The 19,596-nt window shown below is 42.1% G+C and overlaps 1 protein-coding gene across 1 annotated transcript in view; it reads left to right on the forward strand.

Moving 5' to 3' along the window:
• CTTNBP2 (cortactin binding protein 2) overlaps positions 1 to 19,596 on the forward strand; it is a 158,182-nt gene that overhangs the window by 24,738 nt on the left and 113,848 nt on the right. The gene's annotated exons all lie outside the window — the stretch shown is intronic.

Consider the following 19,596-nt stretch of genomic DNA (forward strand, 5'->3'; position numbering starts at 1 on the left):
GTTTTTTAAAAATATATTTATATTTATTGAACCCTCAACTCCTTGAGGTTCTGGCAAAACTCTGGTGGGGGATAGAAGATGTGAGGACTAAAGTCATGTTTCCCTTGCCTTAAAATGAATTCTTTCCCAGGGAGTTTTGTGCTTACTCACCAAAAAGAAATCCTCTGGGAGGCCTTTCCTTCTGGAAATGAATCTTGTGGTAACCACTGTTTGGGACCCTGATCTGTGAACCCCATCCGACAGAGAGAAGGAATGCAAAGGTAAAACCATGTTCTTCGTCTTTTATCTATTGCTATGATACAAACCACCCCAAGACTTAGTAGTTTTAAACAACAGCAGTTGTTTATTTTGCTTGAGGATCTGCAGTTTGGCTGAGCTTGGCGGGGGCAGCTCACCTCTGCTCCACGTGGCAATGGCGGTAGGGAGGGTTGGGAGGATCTGCCTTCAAAATGGCTCCCTCGTGTGCAGGCCGGCTGCCAGGAGCTCAGCTAGGACTGTGGGCTTGGGTTCCATTCCATGGGCTTCCTTATCACAGGTGGCTGGGATGCAAGAGGGAGCATCCTGAGGGACAGGAAGTAAATCTGCGAGTTCCTTAAGGCCTGGGCCCAGAAACTGCTGCAGAGTCACTTCTACTGTATTCTACTGGGTCCAGAAGTCACAGAGCTCAGATTCAAGGGGAAGAGACATAGACCTGGCCCATGGGAGGAGCAGCAAAGAATTTTGGTTAATGAGAGCTGCTAATTATAATGCAAGGTAGGGTTGTGCAATTATTATAGTAAAATGCAGATGAAAGAGTGCTTTGTTCTAATGAAGATGAATTATGGAAGGCTTCTGGGAAGAGTCAGTCCAGGAAGTTTTGAAGAATGAATACAGTAATGAATGAAAAATGAGACATGGATTTGAGTCAGAAGGAGACATGGGTGCAGGATCCAAGGTGTGGAAGTGTGGGCGCTGCCCTGGCCACAGTGAGGAGATAAATGGGACAGAAGCACAGGTGTTTGGCTGATGGAGCTGGAGATAGGGCAGGCTCTAATTGCTGGGCATCTGTGTGCTTAATGTGTTAGGCAGGGCAGAATCCATGAAGATTTTTGAGCAAGAAAATGGCATGCTCTGAGGCATTGGTTCTCAAATATGCTTTCCAGCTCAGCAGTACCAGCACCTTGGAACTTCTTAGAAGTAGAAATTCTTCAGCCCCAGCCTAGTCCAGTTCAGACTCTGGAGGTGGAGCTCAGCATTCTGTGTTTTCACAAACCCTCCAGGTGATTCTGATGCATGCTCAAGTTTGAGAACCATTCATCTGAGGGATATTCATTCATTGTAAGGCAAGTGTGTTTTATGAAATATAACTTCAGGACACAGCATGAAATTCTTGGTGCTGGTTAGGTGTCAGGGCTGGAAAGTCTTTCTGGTCATTAAGCAGAACCTCCAGCAAATTGGTGGTTGATGCCGATTCTGGCTACAAGGAGATTTTGATGAGAGAGAAAGAAGCAAAGACAGCCAAATGGCTATTCTCAGATCCACTTCTTTAAAAGCCATCAACTGCTCCTAAGTGACTCAGCCCAGATGTGTTCTCTAAGAAGCCTGTGGAAATAGCGCTAAAGGAGCTTTTTTGAATTATTGGCTTAAAATACAACATGAATTATTAAGATGATGAGAATTGTGTGCAATAAACTGATACTCTATTACAGTTGATGTAATCTTGTTTTTTTATTTACTTACTTATGCTGCAAATTGTTCCACAGAGGATTTGAAGTGGCTTACAAGAAAAAAAGGCAGCAAAATGGAAAAAATATATAGCTATATAAAAAATCAAGGGACTAGAACAGTGGTTTACCAACTTTTTAATTGTGCGACTGTGTCTTTAATGAAATCTTACTTGAACCTCAGTGCATAAAACAGAAGCTGAGCACTGGGTCTGAGCAAAGGTTGGGGTTCTATGCCCCCTGGTCAGGAAAATAAAACAGGAACAGGGCAAGTTACACGATTTGTGTTGTCCATTAGGGGGAAAAAACAGCAAAGATTTTCACAAGGTGAGCAAACTCCTGATACCGAGGTGTAAAATTTCATTTGTGCGTCTTCAAGTTGGGGATGCTGGGTGAGCCTTGTTTTCAACAACAGCCACATGAAAGCCTCAACACCGGGCGGAAATGGCTGCTTATACATACGGCCCATCAGCATAAGCGAGAGGCAGGTTTTTAGGTGAATAGCTGGGACAGAAGTAGGGGTGTGTCGGGGGGTGGGCAAGACACATTGGGGGTGTTAAATGCACAGCTTTCTGATGGTGTGCTGAGATGCTGAGAGCTAGAAGATCATCTGAATAAACAGATGGGCTGTGTGACCTCCAAACCCTTTGTAACAATGATCTCATCTCGTTTGCTAAAGTTCTTTGTTTAATCATTCTATGTACACGTTTTTCACACAGAACAAGAATATTGTTTATATTCAAATATGATTAGGCAATGAAGTTATCTTTAAACATCTGAACCTGGGTCACACTCATGAAAATAACTGTGAGTGTTTCCAAGAGAAAATGAGAGTTAATGTCAAATAATTTTGACTTGTAACTCTTATTTCTAAGAATGCATGATGACTGCCTGGAACACAAATGTTTATGTTACAAATTGATGAATATACTTGATAGGATAATACTGTTAGTTGACATTTATGAAACATTTTCCTTTAGCCCCATAATAATTTTGCTAAGTATTTCGCCTGATCAGTTTATTTCAATTTGGAAGTTCATTAGTTTGAAAGTGTATCAGTTTTCATATGCTTGCTTCTGGACTATCAGTTTCCTTTATTCTATATTTTCACTGATTTTAAGGCCAGTTTGTGCTACATTTCTTCTGGCATATCTCAAATGTTTAAAATGTTACAATTTGGTAACCTGATAATCTAAAATTTTGTTATTCAGCTCCTTCTTCCTGCCAGTGAGTGGTATATTTACTTTTGTAGGTATATGCTGCTGCCTTTCCTGAGTGTGCAGTGAGTTGCTACATGTGAGCTGTGGGAGCACAGGCTCAGGCACAACAGGAACTTTCAGCAAATGACTGTTATTACTTAAACAGCACAAAGGGTCCAAAAGAGGGGAAGTGATCCCATCGTGGCTGGTCTCCTGGGGAGGCCAAACTGCCCTGGTCAGGGTTGGTGGGCCGCAGCTCCTCCTTGCATCTTCGCATAGGAGGGGAGAAACAAATCCATGCTGTTTGAGGGTTGAGTGTTTATCAACCCCAGGCAGAGGGACCCAGCCACTGAGAATTCCTGCCCTAATAAGCATCAGGGGCTGCTGATTCCAGTTGCTGGATTTAAGGTCTGGTCAGGCCTTTTCATTAGACCTAACACCTCCCCCAGGCTGTGGAATGGAAACAGACTGGAAGATCTTCCCACAGTAGAAGAGGAGGCAGGGGGTAGGTGAGGGCTGAGAGGATGGCTGTTAGGTGTGTCCCTGATTTCCCTAGAAGTCCACCGCTGGGCCTCTGGACCAGGCTTAGCTACATTAGCTTCCACAGCATAAGCCCACCCCACCTCCGTGGAAACGAAGGCAGAGACGGGTCTGCCTGTAGCTCTCGACAATGTTGACACTAACACTAGTGGCTGTAGCACATTTGAGGAGGGCTCTACTTATACCCACCGTTATTCCAAGCAGGGTGATCAGGGTGAAGTAAGGGTTGCATCCAAGCCCCCCACCCCTAGGGAGCCAGCTGGGGAGGTTCCATGTAGAATCTGTTTGTACGCTCTGCAGCCAGTGGGTTTGTCGTTCGATTTATCTTACCTCCTGTTCCATGTCTCCTGAGGTATTAACCCATGTATGGCAGGAGATGTTAGTAGTAGCACATACGCCTCCTTGATGGGCTGGGAGGAAGTCTAAGGCAATGCGATTACTAGATGCTACTTTGGCTAGAGAGGCCAACGATTTTTCCTGAGCCTGAAGGACTCATGCTGAGAACTCAGGAATGCCAGCCAAGATGCTGACAGATTGCTGTATCAAGAGTTGCTGAATTTCAACAGGTTGTCCAGGGGTGTAGAGAAGAAGAGTACACAGGCAGAGCTGTGCCGTTGTCTTTGTCACAGTGTGTAAATGAAGGACTTCCTGGTGTTAGTTCAAACATGAGGCAGGGGAAGATCAGCTCCGTGAGTGTCAATCCGGATTTGGCAAAGAGGAGGGAAGGAGTGAGGGATCAGATAGCAAATCCAACAGTCGGTCAGGTTCCCTGCCACCATGATCACCTGGATCAGCTGGACAAAGGTGTGTCTGTAGAAAACAGGAGAGGGGAGCAGTAACTAGTCCTGACAGGGTGGGTGTGCAACCACTTGCCCTGTTCTTGGCCTACTTGTAGTAACTTATCTTTTCCCTCTAAGGCCACCCAGTCTGTTTCCTCCTTTCCCTGAGCTATAACCTCACCCCTTTCCCAGTAATCTGAGTGCCTTACCCATATCTTCTGGCCCACTTCCACCCCTTCCTGATAGATGAAAGTTGTCAGGACTCCTTGAAGGTGTCCCATGGCCATTTCCAAGGATATCAGTGGACCAACCAGGGGTAGCATAGCCCAGTAACCTCTAGCATGTGTGTGTCAGGCCCCACAGGTCATGCCCACTAGATTGTCACCCCATATGTGTGAAGCACGTCTAGACCCACTTCTATCATTCTACCCCTCTGCCTGACAACCCTAATCTCCCACCATCCTGGGAATAGTGAGGAGGGTGTAATGGGATAAAAAGTGGGATGATCCCCCGAGATAGCTGAAAAGGAGAGTCCCAAGTGGTGTGTCCTTGATCCCCTTTTTTGGACCAGTTCTCATCTTGATGGGTGTCAGGGTGGATACACAGGAAAGCCTGCGTTCCTCCCCCATCTCAGCCCCTCCCTGTGCTAGGAAATGAGATAAAGCCATGTTTCACTTCTGAGGAACTGCTGATTCAGAGTCCGGAGGGCCTGGGTAAGGCAGATAGTCCATCCAGTAAGAGAGACATCGGGGTGTAGATGCCCAAGCTCCCTTTTCAGGTGGCCATTAAAGTTCTGCACAATGCTGGCTGCCCATAGGTGGTGGGGGCATAGAAGGTCTATCGAGTTCTGTGAGTCTGAGCCCATCATTGAGGGGTTGTACAGTACATCGGAGGAGATGTCATCTGGGTACCTGAAGGGGTGGCAAAGCTGCTTATCCAAGGTATCCCATGTATGCACTGCTTCTGCATGATAACTGGAAAGGCAAGGCCATGGCCTGAATAGGTGTCCACTGTAACCAAGGCATAGGACATACCTTGGATTGGCAGGGGAGGGCCGATTAATCCATTTGCCTTGCGCATCCCTGCCTAGCCCCTTTGGGAATAGCTCTAAATGCCCTTTCTAGCTCTGGCAGGTAATTGACATTTTTCTCATTGGTAAATGAAGACTGAACCTCTTTTAAAGAAAGGAGTACTCCATGTTGCTGGGCCCATAATTTCATGGTGTTGAAGTTTCCTTGTACATTCTGTAGTGGATCCACCAAGTGGCAAATGCAGCCATGAAAAATTTCAGCTGTTTTACACATGTCACTGAGGATAAGTTCATTGTCCTCATCCTCAGGGCAGGATTCATCCTCTGCCTCTCTCCTAGGAGTATCTCTAGCCTTGTTGGGTACAGAAAGCAGCTCAGCGCATCCTTTACCAGCTAGGTCATCCCAGTGATGTTCATCATGATACAGGCCCTTGCTACATACATCAACATGGATAACATAGATGGTGCCTTTGCACACTGCCAGTTTTTTCCAAAGGTCCCTTCCCCACACTGGAGAACCTTTGATTCACTGATCGCTTTCCCTCCGTGAACCTGACCAGACTGCTAAGCTGTTGGTGATGGCCTTTGGGTCAGTAAACAGGTACATGGGGCTACTTGGGTCCAAGTGTTCCTGAGCTAGGAGGACCACTTGCAGTTCAGTCCGTTGGAAACTTTTTCCAGTGCCACAGGTAGTATATAGTCTGTCTGAGGCAAGGGAAACAGCGGCTGCTGCCCAGTGGATGCCAAATGGCTTCAGCTTGGCCGATTCATCAATGAACAAGCATGACCCTGAATATATCACTTCCATTTGATGATGCTCTGTTGTTGGGCACTGTCTAGGTGCATGTTCTGATTACCCAGGACCCAGGACATGTTGAGAATTTCTGGCCTGAGGAGGACCTGGAACTTTCAGTGATCTTGTCTGTTTCCACCAAGACCCATTAGCATGCTAGAAGTTGCCTCTCAAAGGGGGATTGGGGTGCAGGTGGGGGGGCTTTAGACTGTGTCCAGGAACTTCTTGGTCCAAAAACCTAGGGGTCTGCAGATTCCTATTGCTCTCTCTTTCTGCCAGAGAGACCAGTTGGCGTGAATCTGGGTGGCAGAAACCTGCAGCTCCGGGCTCCAGAGGTCCTAGAGGCAGGGCAGCTGATCTGGCTAGTTTTACCTCCTGCAGGGCCTGCTCTCCCTCTGTTCCTGCTTTTTGTGTCACCTGATTTAGGGGTGCCAGGAGGATACCAAGATGAGGAATATGCTGGCACTAGTACACAAATAGCCTGATCAAACGCTGGGCCTCCTTTTTGGAGGTGGGTAATTTTAGGGATGGTAATTTGTTCCATATCAGGTCAGGGAACTGGTGTTGGGCTCCAGCCCAAATATTGCCTAAGAAGGTGAACTACTGGGCTGAGCCTTGTGTCTTGTCAGAATTTATGCCATAGCTGGATTGTTGAAGTACAGTTAGCAATGCTTGCAATCCCTGGACATGTTGTTTCTTGCTCTTGCCCTCCAACATGATGTCACCAATATAGTGGAACACTTGGTATCCTTTAGGCATGGGCACCCTACTCAAATCCTGCCCTCCCCCCCATTGATGGCAGATAGTGGGGAGTTTACCCCTGTGGTAGGACAGTGAAGATATGCTGCAAGCTTTGCCACTGGAAAACAAATTGATCCCAGTCCTCCTCCAGAGTGGGATAGTGAAAAAGTCATTTGCCAATTCAGTGACCACATACCAAAGGCCAGTGGAAGCCATAATGGTTTCCATGAGAATCACAATGTTTGGAACAGTGGGCACCAAAGAGGGCAGTGCTGCATTCAGGTGCCAATAGTCTATTAAGCCGCCATGCTCCATTCGCCCTTTTCATTGGCCACACCAGGCTATCATAGGCAGAGAGAGTGGATTGGAGGACACCAGCAGAAGGGTCCAAAAGAACAAGGGTAGAGATCCCATTGTTGGCAGTCTCCAACTGTTGGGACAGGGTATGTGGACGGCAGCTCTGCGTGCACTTTGCTTAGGAGGGGAGAAACAAATCTGTTGTTTGGGGGTTCGGTGTTTATCCACCCTGGGGAGAGGGGACTCTGCCACTGAAAATTCCTGCCCTGATAAGCGTCTGGGGCTGCTTGTTCCTGGTTTCCAGGTTTGAGGTCTGGTGGGGCCTCTCCTTTAAACCTAACACCTTCCCGGGGTTGTGGAATGGAAACCTACTGAAACATGGTCTCACGGTAGAAGAGAAGTGTTGGGGAATTGCAAGGGGGATGGCCACTTAGAGTGTGTCCGTGACTTCCCCAGCACCATGATATCTCTAAATGTTTTTAAATTGTAACTAAGCAAATATAATTTCTCATGAATATTCACTGCCATTTTTACTTCTTAACATGTTAAGCTACCTCCTTAAAAATGAGGGCATTTATAATTATGGGACAATATTAAATTGTTGACCCCAAATTACATAAATATCTGCTTAAGAAAAAATGTCACAGGGTTCAAGAAGCTAGCTTTTACATCTTTATACATTTACCTAAAGGGTGAAGATTAGCAGATAGCAAGGATAATAGGCAGCTTTTTTACAATTTTATTTGTAAAAATAATTTTATGAGAAAAGTTTGTTATCAAAAATTTTTTTAAAAGTTTGTGTTATCAGTTTTTTAATATATAAGAATTTGCTGTATAGGCTTTTCAAATGTTCATATTAAAATTTGTCTTGTTAACTGTATAGATAGGATTGTGTGATATTTTCAAGGTACATTTCATTGAAAATTTGTTTTTAAATTTTTTTACATGGTCTTTAGGAGGGACCCATGTAGGCTCAGTCTTTCTCCATGGCCCTATGTTCCCCATTAATAACTGAGTTTTAATCCTTCATGTACCAGAAACTTTACCCATATTTTTCTTAATGGAGATATCTATCATTCAATCGCTAAATTACCACACTTCCACCACCGTAACATGGTTGTCATCCTATTGGGATTTAGGAATCTGAGAGGGGCCTGCATTGTCCGTGGAGCTGTGTGCTTGCCTTTCAGGGAGCTGCAGAAAAAAGACCTAGTACAGAGCATATGAATCATAAGGGATGCCCCTTAATGGGATCCGTTCTGCAGCCCCCTGCTCTGCCGTGCTGTCCTCCTCCAACTCTTGCCTCCCTCACATTCCTTTACACGTGTGTTGGCGCTGTGAAGAAAACACGTCCCCACCATTGCCTTGTGATGTACCTGTTGTGTTAGTTGAATATACTTTACTATGGAGGCTGGAGTACACTGTGGCCGCCCTCCCCCCACATACACCCCCAACTCTCCAGGACATAGAGAGTAATTAGTGTGGTGACATGACGGCTGCAAGAGCTCTTGAGACACTGTGATCCAGGCCAGGTGTCTCTTTCCCACCGTGCTTTCCACCTGAGCAGGTGGAAGTCTTGCTTCTTTTGTCTCTGGGCTCCGGCTTTTTTCTCTGCTACTAGCATTCCTGCTGTTTCCTGTTCCAGTTGTGGTTTCTAATGGCAACTACTTGTGGTCACCACTGTTCTGCTTTGTTTCTTTTTTTTTTTCTTTGGCTTCTGTCCTCTTCAGTACCCTGTCATTTTGTCAGTCATCATAAGAAAAAAAAATATCTTTTATCTGGCCATACCAGTTAGTGTCCCTAACTCTCTGCGTGCAGCATATAATCACATACTCATCAAGCTTGTGTTTTTCCTAATGCATGCACTTTCTGGTGGGGAGGAGACATTTGATCAAAAGGCCACAGCTCTGTATTGAGACCTACTTTATTGCTGGAGAGGGTGGGGCAGGGTCCAGAGGGTGCTTCTATGCCAAATTTTGACGTTTGGGCTTGCTGTTCTCCCATGAACTCTCTCTAGCAAAACTGACGGAATGCTGAAATGTTCCAGAGGACTTAATGAAAGGGTAGGAATGAAAGGAAAATAAAGACAAATCATAGCAAAGTCTAGATCAGGGATCACGGCTGTCAGCGTGTGGTCCAGGCTTCCAGCACCCCTGGGACCATTCCAAGTAGTCCGTGGGTTCAAAATAATTTTCTTAATAAGGGTAAAACATTATTATCTGTTTTCATTCTTGTTCTGTCATGTGTATAAATTGGAGCTTTCCAGAGGCTATATTCATTCAGTGCAACAGAATGAATGAAGAAGCAGATAGAATCTAGCTGTCTTAAGCTAGATAGTAAATAAATTCACAGAAATACAAAGCCATACCATTCTTCTCACTTAACATTTTTTGGTTCGGAAAATACAGTGATTTTTTTTTTCTCATAAAAACATGTTGCTTAGATTAACATGTAATGGGTTTATTATTGTTTTAAAATGAATTAAAATGAATTTACTGTTTTAAAATGAATTAATAATTATATTTACAAGTTCTCCATTTTAGATTCTAATAAAGTAACTAGCAGTCATTATACCATAACTCAAAAACAAAAGCTTTTTGGGGTCCTTAATAATTTTTAAGAGTATGGAGAGGTTCCAAGACCCAAATGTTTGGGAACCACTGGTCTAGATAATTAGGCTTTTGAAATAAAGCTTGCTCACATTGAGCTGTGCCCTACTGCCTAGCCCCTATTCTTCCTTCAGAGCCCATGGTAGGGATTTCAGTCCCTCCACGAGGATGTAAACAGTCTCTCTTCCCTTTTTGGAGTTTCCCTTCAGTGTTCAGATTTCCTGCCCAAAGATATAGCTTTTCCCAATGATACCAGAAATAGTTGCCCACAGGAGAACCAGACTATTTTACAAAGAGAGAGAGCCAGACTCTTTGCAGCCCTAGCAAACTGTGTGAGATTCCTGTGCAGTGTCCCCATCACGTGCCTACAAATGATACACCTGTGTGGTAACAGCATCCATGTGTGGGGAGGCTGTGGGAAGGGGCGAGGAGAGAATTTCTTTGGATTCTCTGATGTGGCTGACATAAACTGGGTACTGGGGATGCTGACAGGAATCAGAAAGGGGCTGATTGTTGCTGAGTGTCCTGCTTCTACACAAAAGATGTTTTTTCCCCTTGTAGACCAGCTCTGGAATTAGACATGTTCCAGAAGCCTGAGAGTTCAATAAAGCTGGGTTGTTTAGTTATGCTTTTGCATAAACGTTTGGAGGTTGTATGAACAGATAGGTATGCATGTATGTGTGTGTATATGATTTTTATAGTTCCAAATAAATTTAGAATAGTAAATCTTTCAGATTCTGGAAGGTAATTAAATTTAAGACACGGCTTTAGAAATTTAGGTTAATTAGATTGGATTATTTGGTAATTTAAAATTTATGATGATGATGATGGGAGAGACTACCAATGGTCATAAACAACATTTGGCAGATAAATTCTGTTTTTAAAACCATTTTAGGGAAATTCTGTAGAAGTAAAGCTGTATTACTTCATAGGATCCTGCGATCATCACGCTGTAGATGATAAAGCTGAGAGCAGGGAGGTGGAGCAGTGTCACCAGAGTCAGCAGGTCAGAACAAGAGCCAGGAGTGGAAACTAGGACTCGACTCTGTGTTCCTGCCACTTTCCCATGTGGCTACTGAAGTCAGAGATTTGAGCTTATTTTCTTCTTTAGACGGAAGTAGCATTTTTATTACACTGTTCATGTGCTGAAATGCTCATAAGCACATGTTAACAAGAGTCAAGTGCCTGGATCCTATTATGATGAATAATCTACTAGCTTGTGTTAATTAGAAAAATTTGTCATGTTACAAATATGTATTGATGTTTTCCATTGTGATCTCTTTGGCTGCTGTTAGGGGATTTTACTAAACTACTAGATTCATTGTTAAGGCAGTTCAGTGGTTCTAATAACGGGCTTTGAGACTACATCCAGACTTTGCTTTTGATTAGCCGTGCGACTTTAGGAAATTTATTCCCATTCCGTAAATCTCAGTTTACTACTCTGACAAATGGGGTTTAAACAGCTGTCTAATGTGATTGTCGGGATTCAAAGAAGCTGCATGTATAAACTCTCATGAAATAACTAACACTTAACCTGGTGCTTATGATGTGAGGAGAGGGGGGAGAGAAACAAATGGAAAATAATTACAAATTGTGACAGGAATTGGTACTAGGTATAACAGGTAGGTCCCTCCTTTAGATAGGATGGTTGGGAAAGGACTTAAAATGAATATTAATATGTTTCTGAGGAAATGACCATGAACCTGTGGAAATTACATTTTGGGGGATTCTTTCAAAAGCTCCCATTTGGAACATTCATGTACAATTATTAAAACAAAAATGGGAAAGTAGTTTAAAAAGTGAAGAAATTCTAAATAATAGTACAGTGGTTCCCAGCTGCTATGTAAGTGCTTATTATAAAAAAAGATTTATAGGTTGAAACCCAAATAAACTATAAGTCTTGAAATCTTTATTCTAGTACAGGTGTTTTTTCAGCATTTTAGATGCCCCTATGCCACTGTTTTCAATTAGTAGTTTTGTAAAGACAGACTCAAAGGTGGCATATAAGAATTGGACCCCATAAATCAAATAGCAGATATTGAAGAATAACTGCTTCAAATACTACAAGCTAGATCACTTGTTAAATAGCTGATCACTTGAAAAGAAAAAGATTGAATTCAGGTCTGTAAATCTTTTTGGATGTCTGGGATAGTATTCAAAGAGAGTAACTACATAACTATATTTTGATTAATTTTAAAAATTCTTCCTTCTTTCTCTAACAATTAAATAGCATCTGAAGAAAAGAATTGCCTTCTCTGTCTCAGAGTCTAGTATGTCCCCAACAAGGCATCAGATAACCATGTTAGATTTTAATAATAATGTTGGTGTACATTGTATGTCACTTTATCATGTAGAGATCATATTCATGTTTTGTACCTTGTATATATATATTTGGTACCACGTATTCTTTATCATAGGCCCATTTTACTACATGGGAAACTAGCTCAGCAGGTAAATCTCCACTGGTCTTCATGACAGAACTCTAATTTGGAATGAAAGTCTAAGGTTCTTTCCATTTAACCATGGTGATTGCTGCTTGGAGAGTTTTGAAGAAAGCAGTAAATGTTCAGTTCTGCCAAGCATCTTGTTAAGAGGCACTTACCTCTGGATGGAGTCTGTTTATCTCCCCTCAGGAGATTGTATCTCTAAGGCTAATGTTCCAGTTATCTATTGCTACATAAAAAAGTGACAGCAGAATTTTGCAATTGTAAAACATGATTTGATATTTTCATGACTTTGTGGGTTGGTTGGGTAGCAGGAGGTGGGGCTGAGAAGACAGACCGAGGCCAGATGATGTAGCACCTCGTAAAGCACAAGCTTCAGGTGGATATGACCTTTCTGGGATCTCCAGCCCATCCTTTATATACAGGTGAATGGTAATTCCTTAACTGGGAGATGCCATGTTAAGGAAAAGGGCTGAAAGAGTGTTAAAGCAGAGAAGGCAGCCTGGGTATACTGAGAGGAGAAGTAGAAATCAGAGGGAAACTGGGAAGGAGGTTCTCAGTGAAGGTTAGTGCTGGTGAAAAAAGCAAAGTTTATTAGGCCAGCAGATGTTACCAACATCAGTTGTTATTCTTGTTAAAAAAAGTTGAGGAATTCAGTACCTTATTATTTAGGAATTTTTTGGTTGCAAGTGATAGAAACCAAACACTTCCCAGAGGAGTGTATTGGCTCATGTAATTGTAAAATTTCAGGTCTTAGTCTAGCATTAAGGTATGGCTAGATCCAGGGCTAAAATGACATCAGTCAGGACTTGTTCTCACTTTCTTCATCTCTTAGTTCTGATTTCTACAGGTTAACTCTACTCCAGGCAAAAAAACTGGCCCTGGTTTCTGTGAAAAGTCAACCTTGGTAGATTTGGAAGGTTAGGGTATCTTCTACAAAAATAACTTACTTATTAACCCTCTCAATCACCCAGTCTTCAGTTTTATAAAGAGAAACACTTGAAAAGAAAACACAAAATGATGAAATTTAGCAGCAGTTCCTTACTTGCCAATGCAAGGACATGACTTGTGCTTAAAACTTGAAATAGCAAGAGGATATGGACACGTCAGTGTTGGTAATGAAACCCCATATAACCCTCCAGCCCACACTTACTCTGAATAGTTTATAAGTGTTTTTTCAATTATCTTCTCTTTCTGAGAGCAACAGAACTGAGCACTTTTCATTGTGTCAGACAACATGCTGAGTACTGTGCATTAGTTCCTTAAGCCTTGCAACAACCCTATGACTTCGGTGTTATTATTCTGTTATACACATGAGACCCCGAGGCTTAGAGAGGTTAGCAACTTGGCACAGGTCACAGAGCTAGTAAATTGTAAAGCCAGAATTCAAATGCATGTGGTCAGAAACCAGAGCCTCCATTTTGCTCTGAACTATGTAGCTTTGCATCCCAGTAATGTCCAGGCTCTTTCCAGCTACTCAATCAGACTCTCTAGCTTTAAGCAAGGTATGTCTTGCTTATGTGAACAGAGCACATGGATAACTCAACATGCTGTCCTTGGGGCCCAGGGAGAGGATCGTTCCTGCAGACACTTTTAAAATGCTCCTTTGGCCATCGCATGTGGGAGGCTTGGTGTTTAAGACATCCATCCACGTGTGACCACTGGTCTGCTTAGGTTTAGAATTCCACCTCAGGATGTGAAGGTTGTATGCTGTTTTTCTTTTTATTGATGCTGTCAATTATCTGAAGAGAATAGGAAAGCTGGAACACTGTTGTATGATTTTGAGGCATTTCCAAGAGACACCTCTAAATAAACAAGTAAGACCTGAATCTTTTTGCTTGAGTCGATTTTGAAAAGTCCAGAATCATTTTCACTTGTTTTGAAAACATACGTAAACCCAACCCAACATCTTCCCTGTAGACCAAAGAATTTCATGCATTTTCCCTGCTTCTGTGTTCAAAAGGAAATAGAACAAATTAAAAAATCTCATCACTTCTTTGAAGCAGTAGGTCTGACGACTCTAAATGAGATTTCTACAGATACTAAGATGGGTAATTTATGATCAGCATTTTAAAAAGTATTATTTGTTCATTTAAAAATGTTGGATTTATTGTATTTCTTTAATAAATTGACATAGATATATATTTTCTTCAAACTGTTTAGCTAGAATTCTAACAAATTAGCATTTAAATCTTAAACAGCCTTTTATAGGGAAGAAGAAAGAGATCAAGTTTGTTTAGATCTATGTTTTATATCATTTCCTAACATGGAGTGAATTATATATAAAGGAATCTGAAGTAGGGAGAGAAAAAGGAAAGTAGCATACATCTCCAGTTCATCCTGAATCAGATTGTTATGATATATCTCCCCTGTTTTGGAGGGAGCTCTTGTATTGTAAATTCTAAGGTCATATCACATCCTCTTAGTCAAACATTGAAAATACATACCAAAGTCAATACTGACCTGTTAAGCCACCATTAAGAAGTTATTCATGTCTTTTTCTTTGAATAGTTTAAATGTCTGAGAGTCAGCTCTATGCAGAGTTACTAGTGATTAACTTTTTTTTCCTTCCGGCTTAGAAATTCTTTACCTGAAATCTCTATTTCAAAGCAGCAAGGTGGGTCATTAGCACTATTCAATACTAATATTAGTGACCCACACTTGAATTAATTCATAAAGAATTCATTGAGTGCTTATTGTGTACTAGCCCAAGTATTCATGGTAAACATGAGTATGGCTCTAGTCCTTTCTTGTAGCTCACTTCTTAGCCTTGGAGGAAGAGAGGAGAGATGGACTTGCAAGCAAATCACTATGTCATAGTGGAATAGTAAGTGTTCAGCAAAGAGTTATGCACAAAATACCATGGTGGCACAAAGAGAAAGGGTTCAGCATTGGGATGGTCACGAAAGGCTTTACAAAGAAAGACAGACTAGGAACTGGTCTCATAGAGTGAATACAGCTTCCCAGTCATACACATAGAGCCATGAAACAGCATGGTCAGTTCAAGGGCCGGTAAATAGTTTAGTAGTTAAAGCTTAGAATGTGAAAAAAGGGAGCATAGGTGGTGGTATGTAAAAAAAAAAAATGAAAAAACACAAAAAAAGAGTTGAGAGGCAGGGTTCAGGTCATGGAAGTACATGAGAAGGGTTTGGTCTTATTGTTAAATATGGAAGCGCTCTTGACAGACATCGAACAATGCATAATACCTCAGACCTGGATTTTAGGATGTTTCCGTTTGCTGAAGCTGCTGTTACGCAAAATACCAGAAATGGATTGGCTTTTATAAAGGGGATTTATTAGGTTACAAATTCACAGTTCTAAGGCCATAAGTGTCCAAATTAAGGTATCAGCAAGAGTATACCTTCACTGAAGAAAAGCCGATGGCTTCGGAACACATCTGTCAGCTGGAAAGGCATGTGGCTGGTGTCTGCTGGTCCTTTGTTCCTGGGTTCTGGTTTCGAAATGGCTTTCTCCGAAATGTCTTGGGGCTTCTGTCTCTCTTCTCTCTCTCAGATCGTGTGCATCCTTGCTTGTTCTCCCAGGGCATTTCTCTCTAAGTATCTGGGGGTCCTCTCTTAGTTTCTCCAGAGCAAATTCTGGGCTTCCTCTCTTAGCTTAGCACCTCCACATGTCTTTCTGTCTCCAAACATCTCAAGTGTTTAGGTCTGTGTAGGCTGCCAGCTCTCTTAAGGACTCCTATGCTTTAATTAAGACCCACCCTGAATGGGTGGGGTCATACATCCATGGAAATAATCTAATCAAAAGGTCTCACCCACAGTTAGGTGGGTCGCATCTCCATGGAAACAACCTAATCGAAAGGTCCCACCTAAAATAAGTCTGCATCCACAAGACTGGATTAAAAGAACATGGCCCTTCCTGGGGTACATAACAGTTTCAAACCAGCACACAGGGTAATCCTTCATAGCAGGGAGCAAGATTATTTGGTGGTGTGGGAACCAAGCCAGAGACTGTTCACAGTGTTAGTGTGAAAAAAGACAATGGCCTAGAGTAAGACAGTGGAGGCTGAGATGGAGGGGAGGGGGTAAATTTGAGCCATATTTAGAATGTAGCAGTGATAAGCCTTGGCTGCTTAGCTGTGGACAGGAAAGGAGTGAAAGTGGTTGGAAGAAAATGGAAGTATCTAGAGAAACGTTATGAGTTATACACAGGATGGAGATAAAAAGTGATTGAGGAGAAGATGATCTGGGGAAAAAGGAAGGCACAGGAGTCTTTGTATAGTCATGATGAAGTCCATGGACATAATTTTGTTGAGGTTGAGGTCCAGCAAAGGCTGTTAGAGCTAAAGACATGAAGAAATTATGAGCTCTGATTCCTTTGCTTACCAATATGATTTGGGACCTTCTGGATAATGACAAAATAGAATGGTGGGAACTGAAGTCTTATATAAGCCATTTTTATGTTCTGTCTTTCTCCAAGTGTTTGAATTTAAAATGTAAGTATAACAACTGATAACCATTTTATCCATAGTAAGAATTAAAACTTTCCTCAACACTGATGTTCATTTACTTAAAAAAAAGAAAAAAAAGAAAAGAAAGAAGTGCTTACAGAGGGAAACATTACCATCATTAGCCTTCTCCTAGCCGGTAATATTCTTTGGCCATTTGGTGTTCTCAGTTATTCATCCCCAAAGGGTTTTCAGATGTAAAGTCCTGTACGATCTTGTGAAACAAAAGCAGTCATTACGTTTTCAATTAATGCAAACTAAGGGGTGTTTATTTCCTGTGAGGAGCAGGTGGCCTCCAGGGTCAAATAGCCAGGGAAGAATGGTGTTCATTCTACTGAGGAGGCTTTCATAATGAAGGAAAAACAATCAAACGCTATTGCCAAACCATCAGCTGTTGAGTGACAAACGCCTCCCTGGGTCCCTTCTCCCTCCAAATAATGTAGCACCTCTGAAGACAACATTCCTCCCAGTGGCTCTATGTGGTTTTCTAATTCATTATTCTCATTTCCAAATCTAGTTCTTGATACTCAGGGAGTCAGAGGAAAGGAACAGGAATGCCAGATGTAAGGGGTGTCCTGGTATGTCCCTGCTAGACCACTCAGACGTGGGCTAATGGGTTTACACGTCCTAGAATAGATTTTTAGTATATCCTCATGCCCGTGGGTTTCCTGACCTTAACAGATCATCACAGGTGCCTTGCTGTTAGCCTCATCGTGTGATTTTATGGCTCAGCAGAATCATAGCAAATATACTGTAACATAAATCACCTTTAGAGGTGCACTAATGCAGTTATTTTCCTCTTTGATCATTGATTGCTTAAATATACTCCATGAATGTTTATTTGTGTGTTTAAAAAAATCTGTTGTCTGTTAGGGGTCATTTTAACATTGACAAATAGTAATAAAATAAGACTATTACTAATATCAAATCAGCTTCAAAAATAATTATCTTGGAAATGGGCTAGTAAGATTTTTCCTTGTAAAGGTGACTTTTTTTTTTTTTTTTTTTTTTTTTGGTCATTTTGAAGGACTCTTAGGAATTGTTTCTACGGATGCTGGGCTTAATTCTCAGATGCATGTTATCTTTTACTTCTCAGACACAGCTGCAAGTATCCATGTGCCAGTTACCAATATTTAAAAATAGACTACACAGGCTAAACAGTCCTACATTCATAGGCAAGAGTGATGTTATTTCAGAGGGGTCTTCTAAATGCGTGGCTGTTCCGAGTCAGCGCAGATAGCTATCAGGGTGCTTCACATATACTCTGACCTCTCCTCTTGTATAAATGCTGATGTGCAGTTAAGTTGCTTGGTTTAAGCATGGGGCTATTGTGACTAGGGCCGTGACAGTAATTATAGCATAGAGGCACTTAAATTATACTCGAGCCCTTTCCTGCTGGTTAGCTAGATGGGGAGATGGTTACTGGCAGGAATGGGGTGAACGAGCATGTGTGGATGCCTCATTCTTTGTCCTTGTGCTCCTAGGGATGTCTTCTGGAAGGTCCACAGCATCATCTTCCTGTATGCAAAGGTGTTTGGATGAAAAGGAAATGATCGCCCTTAGCCTGAACTGGGAGTGTTGTCTACTCAGGCAGAGGGACTGACCGCTGGCTTTTGTTCTATTTAAATAATACTTCTGTATGACTGATCGCACTTTTAAAAGCTGACATTTTCAGCAAAGGGTGACACATAACTTTAGTCCCATCCTAAGGAACTTTGTTATTTTTACTATCCTTGTATTTTTTAGGAACATTAATAGGAGACTAAGGATACTAAAGGACAGAAACAGATGCCTTCAGTAACTGCTCCAGGATAGAGGGGGTGGGAATGGCAGGCTCCTGGGGTCCTTCCTGCAGCAAATTCCAGCTATGCTCCAGTGTGCCATCTACAGTGAAGAGTCATGTCATCTGGTTTGAGGCTTCCAAGGCTTTCAGACCCCACTCCACTTTCAGTTAAAAAGTGGGTGGCAAAGCTCGGAGAACAGAAGACGAATTCTTACAAGAATAGCCTTTTAAAATATAGTTCAGTTTACTCTTTCCAGAAATTGATCACAGACGGTCATAAATCATGTTGGAGACTCAGGAAATGATTACCATTCGTCTTAGCCCAAACTCCTTGGGAGGAGTAGCCATATTTAACCGTTTCATAATGTGTAGCACATGTTTACAACATTCTGTAATTTATTCTATATTACAGAACTATTTAAAATTCCTTACTCCCTTTCTGTTCTGCTCACAAATGCATGGCAGAATATGGAGGACAGCGAAGCTGGCCACTGGAGAAAAGTGGTGCATGCATAGATGTTGCCTAATGAATTTTCATTGAATAAATGGTTTAAGGTAAAAAGACAAGTCTAGCAGAAACATAACTAGTTGGACATGTTCACCAATGTGAACCAACACAAACAGCCTGTGCCAAATGGTATATTCAATTTTAGCATATTAAGAATATCAAGTAACCTATGTACCATACTTGTTGGTTTATAAAGCATATTTTGCAGTTTAAATAATAGCTGATATTGCAGCAAATATGATGTAAGAAGTCAAAAACTGCACAATCTGAAATGGATTCTTACCCTTTTCCTGCAAATGGCACTTCTCTTGCAGAGACTGCCCTTGAACAAGGTCAGCCTTTCCCCTCTCCTTTTGCCGAGGTCCCTTTTCCTCTGATTTAAGGGCAGTTAGGAGTGTGTCCCACCAGTAGTGTGCCCATCTGCTACTTACTTGAGGGGCACATATCTTTATTGTGGGGATATGATGAAGTTACCTTCAAAGGGTTCAGCTTTCTCCCTGGGTTACCCCTGATCTGTGTAGCAATCCTTTTTCATCAGCTGGTGAGGTTTTCTGGTTTGCTCTGGTGAGTAGCAGGAGGTATACATTCTTTCAAAGGGCTGGGGAACATTTAATGGTGGTAAAATTACTGTCAGGGTTTGAATAAAGACTGCTTTCAAACTGTTGACATTCGTTTTCCCTTCATTGTTTTTGATATGGAGTGAGT

The sequence above is a fragment of the Choloepus didactylus genome, chromosome 5 (assembly GCF_015220235.1).
Source record: "Choloepus didactylus isolate mChoDid1 chromosome 5, mChoDid1.pri, whole genome shotgun sequence".
Lineage (NCBI taxonomy): Eukaryota > Metazoa > Chordata > Mammalia > Pilosa > Megalonychidae > Choloepus > Choloepus didactylus.